The sequence below is a fragment of the Oncorhynchus masou genome, chromosome 20 (genome assembly GCF_036934945.1).
Source record: "Oncorhynchus masou masou isolate Uvic2021 chromosome 20, UVic_Omas_1.1, whole genome shotgun sequence".
Classification (NCBI taxonomy): Eukaryota; Metazoa; Chordata; class Actinopteri; order Salmoniformes; family Salmonidae; genus Oncorhynchus; species Oncorhynchus masou.
The window spans coordinates 32205678-32214292 of NC_088231.1; the positions used below are offsets into that span (position 1 = coordinate 32205678).

Genomic DNA, 8615 nt, shown 5'->3' on the forward strand with positions numbered 1-8615 from the left:
ATCAACATTAACTAAGGTAGAACAGACTACAGACATTATATATCAACATTAATAATCTAACATTAACTAAGGTAGAACAGACTACAGACATTAACTAAGGTAGAACAGACTACTGACATTAACTAAGGTAGAACAGACTACAGACATTATATATCAACATTAACTAAGGTAGAACAGACTACTGACATTAACTAAGGTAGAACAGACTACTGACATTATATATCAACATTAACTAAGGTAGAACAGACTACTGACATTATATATCAACATTAACTAAGGTAGAACAGACTACTGACATTATATATCAACATTAACTAAGGTAGAACAGACTACTGACATTAACTAAGGTGGAACAGACTACTGACATTATATATCAACATTAACTAAGGTAGAACATACTACTGACATTATATATCAACATTAACTAAGGTAGAACAGACTACAGACATTAACTAAGGTAGAACAGACTACAGACATTAACTAAGGTAGAACAGACTACAGACATTATATATCAACATTAACTAAGGTAGAACATACTACTGACATTATATATCAACATTAACTAAGGTAGAACAGACTACTGACATTAACTAAGGTGGAACAGACTACTGACATTATATATCAACATTAACTAAGGTAGAACAGACTACTGACATTAACTAAGGTGGAACAGACTACTGACATTATATATCAACATTAACTAAGGTAGAACATACTACTGACATTATATATCAACATTAACTAAGGTAGAACAGACTACAGACATTAACTAAGGTAGAACAGACTACTGACATTAACTAAGGTAGAACAGACTACAGACATTATATATCAACATTAACTAAGGTAGAACAGACTACTGACATTATATATCAACATTAACTAAGGTAGAACAGACTACTGACATTATATATCAACATTAACTAAGGTAGAACAGACTACAGACATTAATTAGAACAGACTACAACATTAACTAAGGTAGAACAGACTACTGACATTATATATCAACATTAACTAAGGTAGAACAGACTACTGACATTAACTAAGGTAGAACAGACTACAGACATTATATATCAACATTAACTAAGGTAGAACAGACTACAGACATTATATATCAACATTAACTAAGGTAGAACAGACTACAGACATTAACTAAGGTAGAACAGACTACTGACATTATATATCAACATTAACTAAGGTAGAACAGACTACAGACATTAACTAAGGTAGAACAGACTACAGACATTATATATCAACATTAACTAAGGTAGAACAGACTACTGACATTATATATCAACATTAACTAAGGTAGAACAGACTACTGACATTAACTAAGGTAGAACAGACTACTGACATTAACTAAGGTAGAACAGACTACTGACATTAACTAAGGTAGAACAGACTACAGACATTATATATCAACATTAACTAAGGTAGAACAGACTACTGACATTATATATCAACATTAACTAAGGTAGAACAGACTACAGACATTAACTAAGGTAGAACAGACTACTGACATTATATATCAACATTAACTAAGGTAGAACAGACTACTGACATTAACTAAGGTAGAACAGACTACAGACATTATATATCAACATTAACTAAGGTAGAACAGACTACTGACATTAACTAAGGTAGAACAGACTACTGACATTATATATCAACATTAACTAAGGTAGAACAGACTACAGACATTAACTAAGGTAGAACAGACTACTGACATTAACTAAGGTAGAACAGACTACAGACATTATATATCAACATTAACTAAGGTAGAACAGACTACTGACATTAACTAAGGTAGAACAGACTACTGACATTATATATCAACATTAACTAAGGTAGAACAGACTACAGACATTAACTAAGGTAGAACAGACTACTGACATTATATATCAACATTAACTAAGGTAGAACAGACTACTGACATTAACTAAGGTAGAACAGACTACAGACATTATATATCAACATTAACTAAGGTAGAACAGACTACTGACATTATATATCAACATTAACTAAGGTAGAACAGACTACTGACATTATATATCAACATTAACTAAGGTAGAACAGACTACAGACATTATATATCAACATTAACTAAGGTAGAACAGACTACTGACATTATATATCAACATTAACTAAGGTAGAACAGACTACAGACATTATATATCAACATTAACTAAGGTAGAACAGACTACTGACATTATATATCAACATTAACTAAGGTAGAACAGACTACTGACATTATATATCAACATTAAGGTAGAACAGACTACTGACATTAACTAAGGTAGAACAGACTACAGACATTATATATCAACATTAACTAAGGTAGAACAGACTACTGACATTAACTAAGGTAGAACAGACTACTGACATTATATATCAACATTAACTAAGGTAGAACAGACTACTGACATTATACATCAACATTAACTAAGGTAGAACAGACTACTGACATTAACTAAGGTAGAACAGACTACAGACATTAACTAAGGTAGAACAGACTACTGACATTAACAAAGGTGGAACAGACTACAGACATTAACTAAGGTAGAACAGACTACTGACATTAACTAAGGTAGAACAGACTACTGACATTATATATCAACATTAACTAAGGTAGAACAGACTACTGACATTAACTAAGGTAGAACAGACTACTGACATTATATATCAACATTAACTAAGGTGGAACAGACTACAGACATTATCTAAGGTAGAACAGACTACTGACATTATATATCAACATTAACTAAGGTAGAACAGACTACTGACATTATATATCAACATTAACTAAGGTAGAACAGACTACTGACATTATATATCAACATTAACTAAGGTAGAACAGACTACTGACATTAACTAAGGTAGAACAGACTACAGACATTAACTAAGGTAGAACAGACTACAGACATTAACTAAGGTAGAACAGACTACTGACATTAACTAAGGTAGAACAGACTACTGACATTATATATCAACATTAACTAAGGTAGAACAGACTACAGACATTATATATCAACATTAACTAAGGTAGAACAGACTACTGACATTAACTAAGGTAGAACAGACTACAGACATTATATATCAACATTAACTAAGGTAGAACAGACTACAGACATTAACTAAGGTAGAACAGACTACTGACATTATATATCAACATTAACTAAGGTAGAACAGACTACTGACATTATATATCAACATTAACTAAGGTGGAACAGACTACAGACATTATATATCAACATTAACTAAGGTAGAACAGACTACTAACATTAACTAAGGTAGAACAGACTACAGACATTATATATCAACATTAACTAAGGTAGAACAGACTACTGACATTATATATCAACATTAACTAAGGTAGAACAGACTACTGACATTATATATCAACATTAAGGTAGAACAGACTACTAACATTAACTAAGGTAGAACAGACTACTGACATTAACTAAGGTAGAACAGACTACTGACATTATATATCAACATTAACTAAGGTAGAACAGACTACAGACATTAACTAAGGTAGAACAGACTACAGACATTATATATCAACATTAACTAAGGTAGAACAGACTATTATATATCAACATTAACTAAGGTAGAACAGACTACTGACATTATATATCAACATTAACTAAGGTAGAACAGACTACAGACATTAACTAAGGTCGAACAGACTACTGACATTATATATCAACATTAACTAAGGTAGAACAGACTACTGACATTATATATCAACATTAACTAAGGTAGAACAGACTACAGACATTATATATCAACATTAACTAAGGTAGAACAGACTACTGACATTATATATCAACATTAACTAAGGTAGAACAGACTACAGACATTAACTAAGGTAGAACAGACTACTGACATTAACTAAGGTAGAACAGACTACAGACATTAACTAAGGTAGAACAGACTACTGACATTATATATCAACATTAACTAAGGTAGAACAGACTACAGACATTAACTAAGGTAGAACAGACTACTGACATTATATATCAACATTAACTAAGGTAGAACAGACTACAGACATTATATATCAACATTAACTAAGGTAGAACAGACTACTGACATTATACATCAACATTAACTAAGGTAGAACAGACTACTGACATTAACTAAGGTAGAACAGACTACTGACATTATATATCAACATTAACTAAGGTAGAACAGACTACTGACATTAACTAAGGTAGAACAGACTACAGACATTATATATCAACATTAACTAAGGTAGAACAGACTACAGACATTAACTAAGGTAGAACAGACTACTGACATTATATATCAACATTAACTAAGGTAGAACAGACTACTGACATTATATATCAACATTAACTAAGGTGGAACAGACTACAGACATTATATATCAACATTAACTAAGGTAGAACAGACTACTAACATTAACTAAGGTAGAACAGACTACAGACATTATATATCAACATTAACTAAGGTAGAACAGACTACTGACATTATATATCAACATTAACTAAGGTAGAACAGACTACTGACATTATATATCAACATTAAGGTAGAACAGACTACTAACATTAACTAAGGTAGAACAGACTACTGACATTAACTAAGGTAGAACAGACTACTGACATTATATATCAACATTAACTAAGGTAGAACAGACTACAGACATTAACTAAGGTAGAACAGACTACAGACATTATATATCAACATTAACTAAGGTAGAACAGACTACAGACATTATATATCAACATTAACTAAGGTAGAACAGACTACTGACATTATATATCAACATTAACTAAGGTAGAACAGACTACAGACATTAACTAAGGTCGAACAGACTACTGACATTATATATCAACATTAACTAAGGTAGAACAGACTACTGACATTATATATCAACATTAACTAAGGTAGAACAGACTACAGACATTATATATCAACATTAACTAAGGTAGAACAGACTACTGACATTATATATCAACATTAACTAAGGTAGAACAGACTACAGACATTAACTAAGGTAGAACAGACTACTGACATTTAAGGTAGAACAGACTACAGACATTAACTAAGGTAGAACAGACTACTGACATTATATATCAACATTAACTAAGGTAGAAACAGACTACAGACATTAACTAAGGTAGAACAGACTACTGACATTATATATCAACATTAACTAAGGTAGAACAGACTACAGACATTATATATCAACATTAACTAAGGTAGAACAGACTACTGACATTATACATCAACATTAACTAAGGTAGAACAGACTACTGACATTAACTAAGGTAGAACAGACTACTGACATTATATATCAACATTAACTAAGGTAGAACAGACTACTGACATTAACTAAGGTAGAACAGACTACAGACATTAACTAAGGTAGAACAGACTACTGACATTAACAAAGGTAACAACAGACATTAACTAAGGTAGAACAGACTACTGACATTAACTAAGGTAGAACAGACTACTGACATTATATATCAACATTAACTAAGGTGGAACAGACTACAGACATTATCTAAGGTAGAACAGACTAATGACATTATATATCAACATTAACTAAGGTAGAACAGACTACTGACATTATATATCAACATTAACTAAGGTAGAACAGACTACTGACATTATATATCAACATTAACTAAGGTAGAACAGACTACTGACATTAACTAAGGTAGAACAGACTACAGACATTAACTAAGGTAGAACAGACAGACATTAATAAGGTAGAACAGACTACAGACATTAACTAAGGTAGAACAGACTACTGACATTATATATCAACATTAACTAAGGTAGAACAGACTACAGACATTATATATATAACTAAGGTAGAACAGACTACTGACATTAACTAAGGTAGAACAGGTTACAGACATTATATATCAACATTAACAAGGTAGAACAGACTACTGACATTAACTAAGGTAGAACAGACTACTGACATTATATATCAACATTAACTAAGGTAGAACAGACTACTGACATTATATATCAACATTAACTAAGGTAGAACAGACTACTGACATTATATATCAACATTAACTAAGGTGGAACAGACTACAGACATTATATATCAACATTAACTAAGGTAGAACAGACTACTAACATTAACTAAGGTAGAACAGACTACAGACATTATATATCAACATTAACTAAGGTAGAACAGACTACTGACATTATATATCAACATTAACTAAGGTAGAACAGACTACAGACATTATATATCAACATTAACTAAGGTAGAACAGACTACTGACATTATATATCAACATTAACTAAGGTAGAACAGACTACTGACATTATATATCAACATTAACTAAGGTAGAACAGACTACTAACATTAACTAAGGTAGAACAGACTACAGACATTATATATCAACATTAACTAAGGTAGAACAGACTACTGACATTAACTAAGGTAGAACAGACTACTGACATTATATATCAACATTAACTAAGGTAGAACAGACTACTGACATTATATATCAACATTAACTAAGGTAGAACAGACTACAGACATTATATATCAACATTAACTAAGGTAGAACTGACTACTGACATTAACTAAGGTAGAACAGACTACAGACATTAACTAAGGTAGAACAGACTACAGACATTAACTAAGGTAGAACAGACTACAGACATTATATATCAACATTAACTAAGGTAGAACAGACTACAGACATTATATATCAACATTAACTAAGGTAGAACAGACTACTGACATTATATATCAACATTAACTAAGGTAGAACAGACTACAGACATTAACTAAGGTCGAACAGACTACTGACATTATATATCAACATTAACTAAGGTAGAACAGACTACTGACATTATATATCAACATTAACTAAGGTAGAACAGACTACAGACATTATATATCAACATTAACTAAGGTAGAACAGACTACTGACATTATATATCAACATTAACTAACAGAACAGACTACAGACATTAACTAAGGTAGAACAGACTACTGACATTAACTAAGGTAGAACAGACTACAGACATTAACTAAGGTAGAACAGACTACTGACATTATATATCAACATTAACTAAGGTAGAACAGACTACAGACATTAACTAAGGTAGAACAGACTACTGACATTATATATCAACATTAACTAAGGTAGAACAGACTACAGACATTATATATCAACATTAACTAAGGTAGAACAGACTACTGTCTGTAGTTACTCGGACAACATCCTGGTCACACGGTCATGTGACATTCAGCCTGCGTCCCAAACAGCACCCAAATCACAATACAGCCTCTTGTCATAAACATTGCACTACACAGTGAACAGGATACCATTAGGACATAATGTCACTCAGTGTGTACCTATGTAGATTCCTCATAATGCTGTGTGCTCTCTGCTCTCTCTCTGGGTCAATGTTTGAGTTTGTGCAGGTGAGGTGTATGGATATTAACTGGAGAGAGAAAATGGCCCGTTTTCTATTGTCTCAGTGGTAAGACATCGTCATGCTTTGTGTGAGACAGAGACAGAAAGGGAATGAATGGATGAATGGATAGATTGAGGAGAGAGAGTTACAGAAAGAGTGAGGCATTGTGGGTGATCGAGTGGCGCAGCGGTCTAAGCTACTGCACCTCAGTGCTTGAGGCGTTACTACAGACACCCTGGTTCGATTACAGGCTGTATCACAACCCGGCTGTGATTGGGAGTCCCCATAGGGCGGCGCACAATTGACCCAGTATCGTCCGGGTTTGGTTGTTGTTGGCCGTCGTTGCAAATAAGAATTGGTCCTTAAATTACTTACCTAGTTAAATAAAGGTTCAATGAAATGTGTTGCTGTTTTAAATCGAGAAAGACACACTGTGGTCAGCGGAAAAACACTGAGTCGGCAGCCTAGACTACCCACGGCGAGATGCACCTGCTAGGTGTCCTGCTTTGGTTACGACACAGAGGACTCTCCCTCGCTCTCTGTCTTTCTCCTTGAACTTTTTTCTCTCTCTATCAACCGCGTCTATTGGACGCTACAACTTTACTGCTATTCGGTCATAGATACGAGGTTATGTTGCACCTGTATATTTTGAAACCACACACGCACCAGCAGGCGCGCATACACACACACACACACACACGGACACCTGTTGCTGCTGCATACAAGCGGGAAGTTTCGGCTTACCTTAGTTCCTTTTACACGGTAGAAAGGGTGAGGGGAAGGGAGGCAACTATCCAGAGTCCACCTGAACGACAGGTTGAAAAATAAATAAATACTATATTCTGAAAAAGTGTCCGTATTAATTAAATGGAAAGGACGGGTTAGCTGCTGTGCTGCGGCTCCAGTTCAGATGCGTCTGGTAACGGATGGTCGACGACAGTCTCCGATCCAACTCCGACTGGCCTTCTCTGGGGCGGTACTTAGCTCTGCGCTACCTCCGAAATGAAGGGAGTGGCAGAGAGAGAGAGAGAGGGGAAGACTGTACTCTCTGTTTAGGGCTAATTTGCTCTGTGCTTTTGTTGTAAATTCTTTGCAAATTCTTTGTCATGTAATTCTCTTTCTGTTTTCTCATGATTTGGTTGGGTCTTTCCCAATGAAGCACTTTGAGTTGAGAGAGAGACTACAACACT

At 33.9% G+C, this 8615-nt stretch overlaps 1 protein-coding gene across 1 annotated transcript in view; it reads right to left on the minus strand.

Moving 5' to 3' along the window:
- The window catches only part of LOC135507266 (2-hydroxyacylsphingosine 1-beta-galactosyltransferase-like), a 148671-nt gene extending 140258 nt beyond the window's left edge, over positions 1-8413 (minus strand). Inside the window, 1 exon segment of the mRNA XM_064926867.1 lies at positions 8170-8413. The gene's annotated coding sequence lies outside the window, so the exon portion shown is untranslated.
- Between the last annotated feature and the right edge of the window lie 202 nt (positions 8414-8615).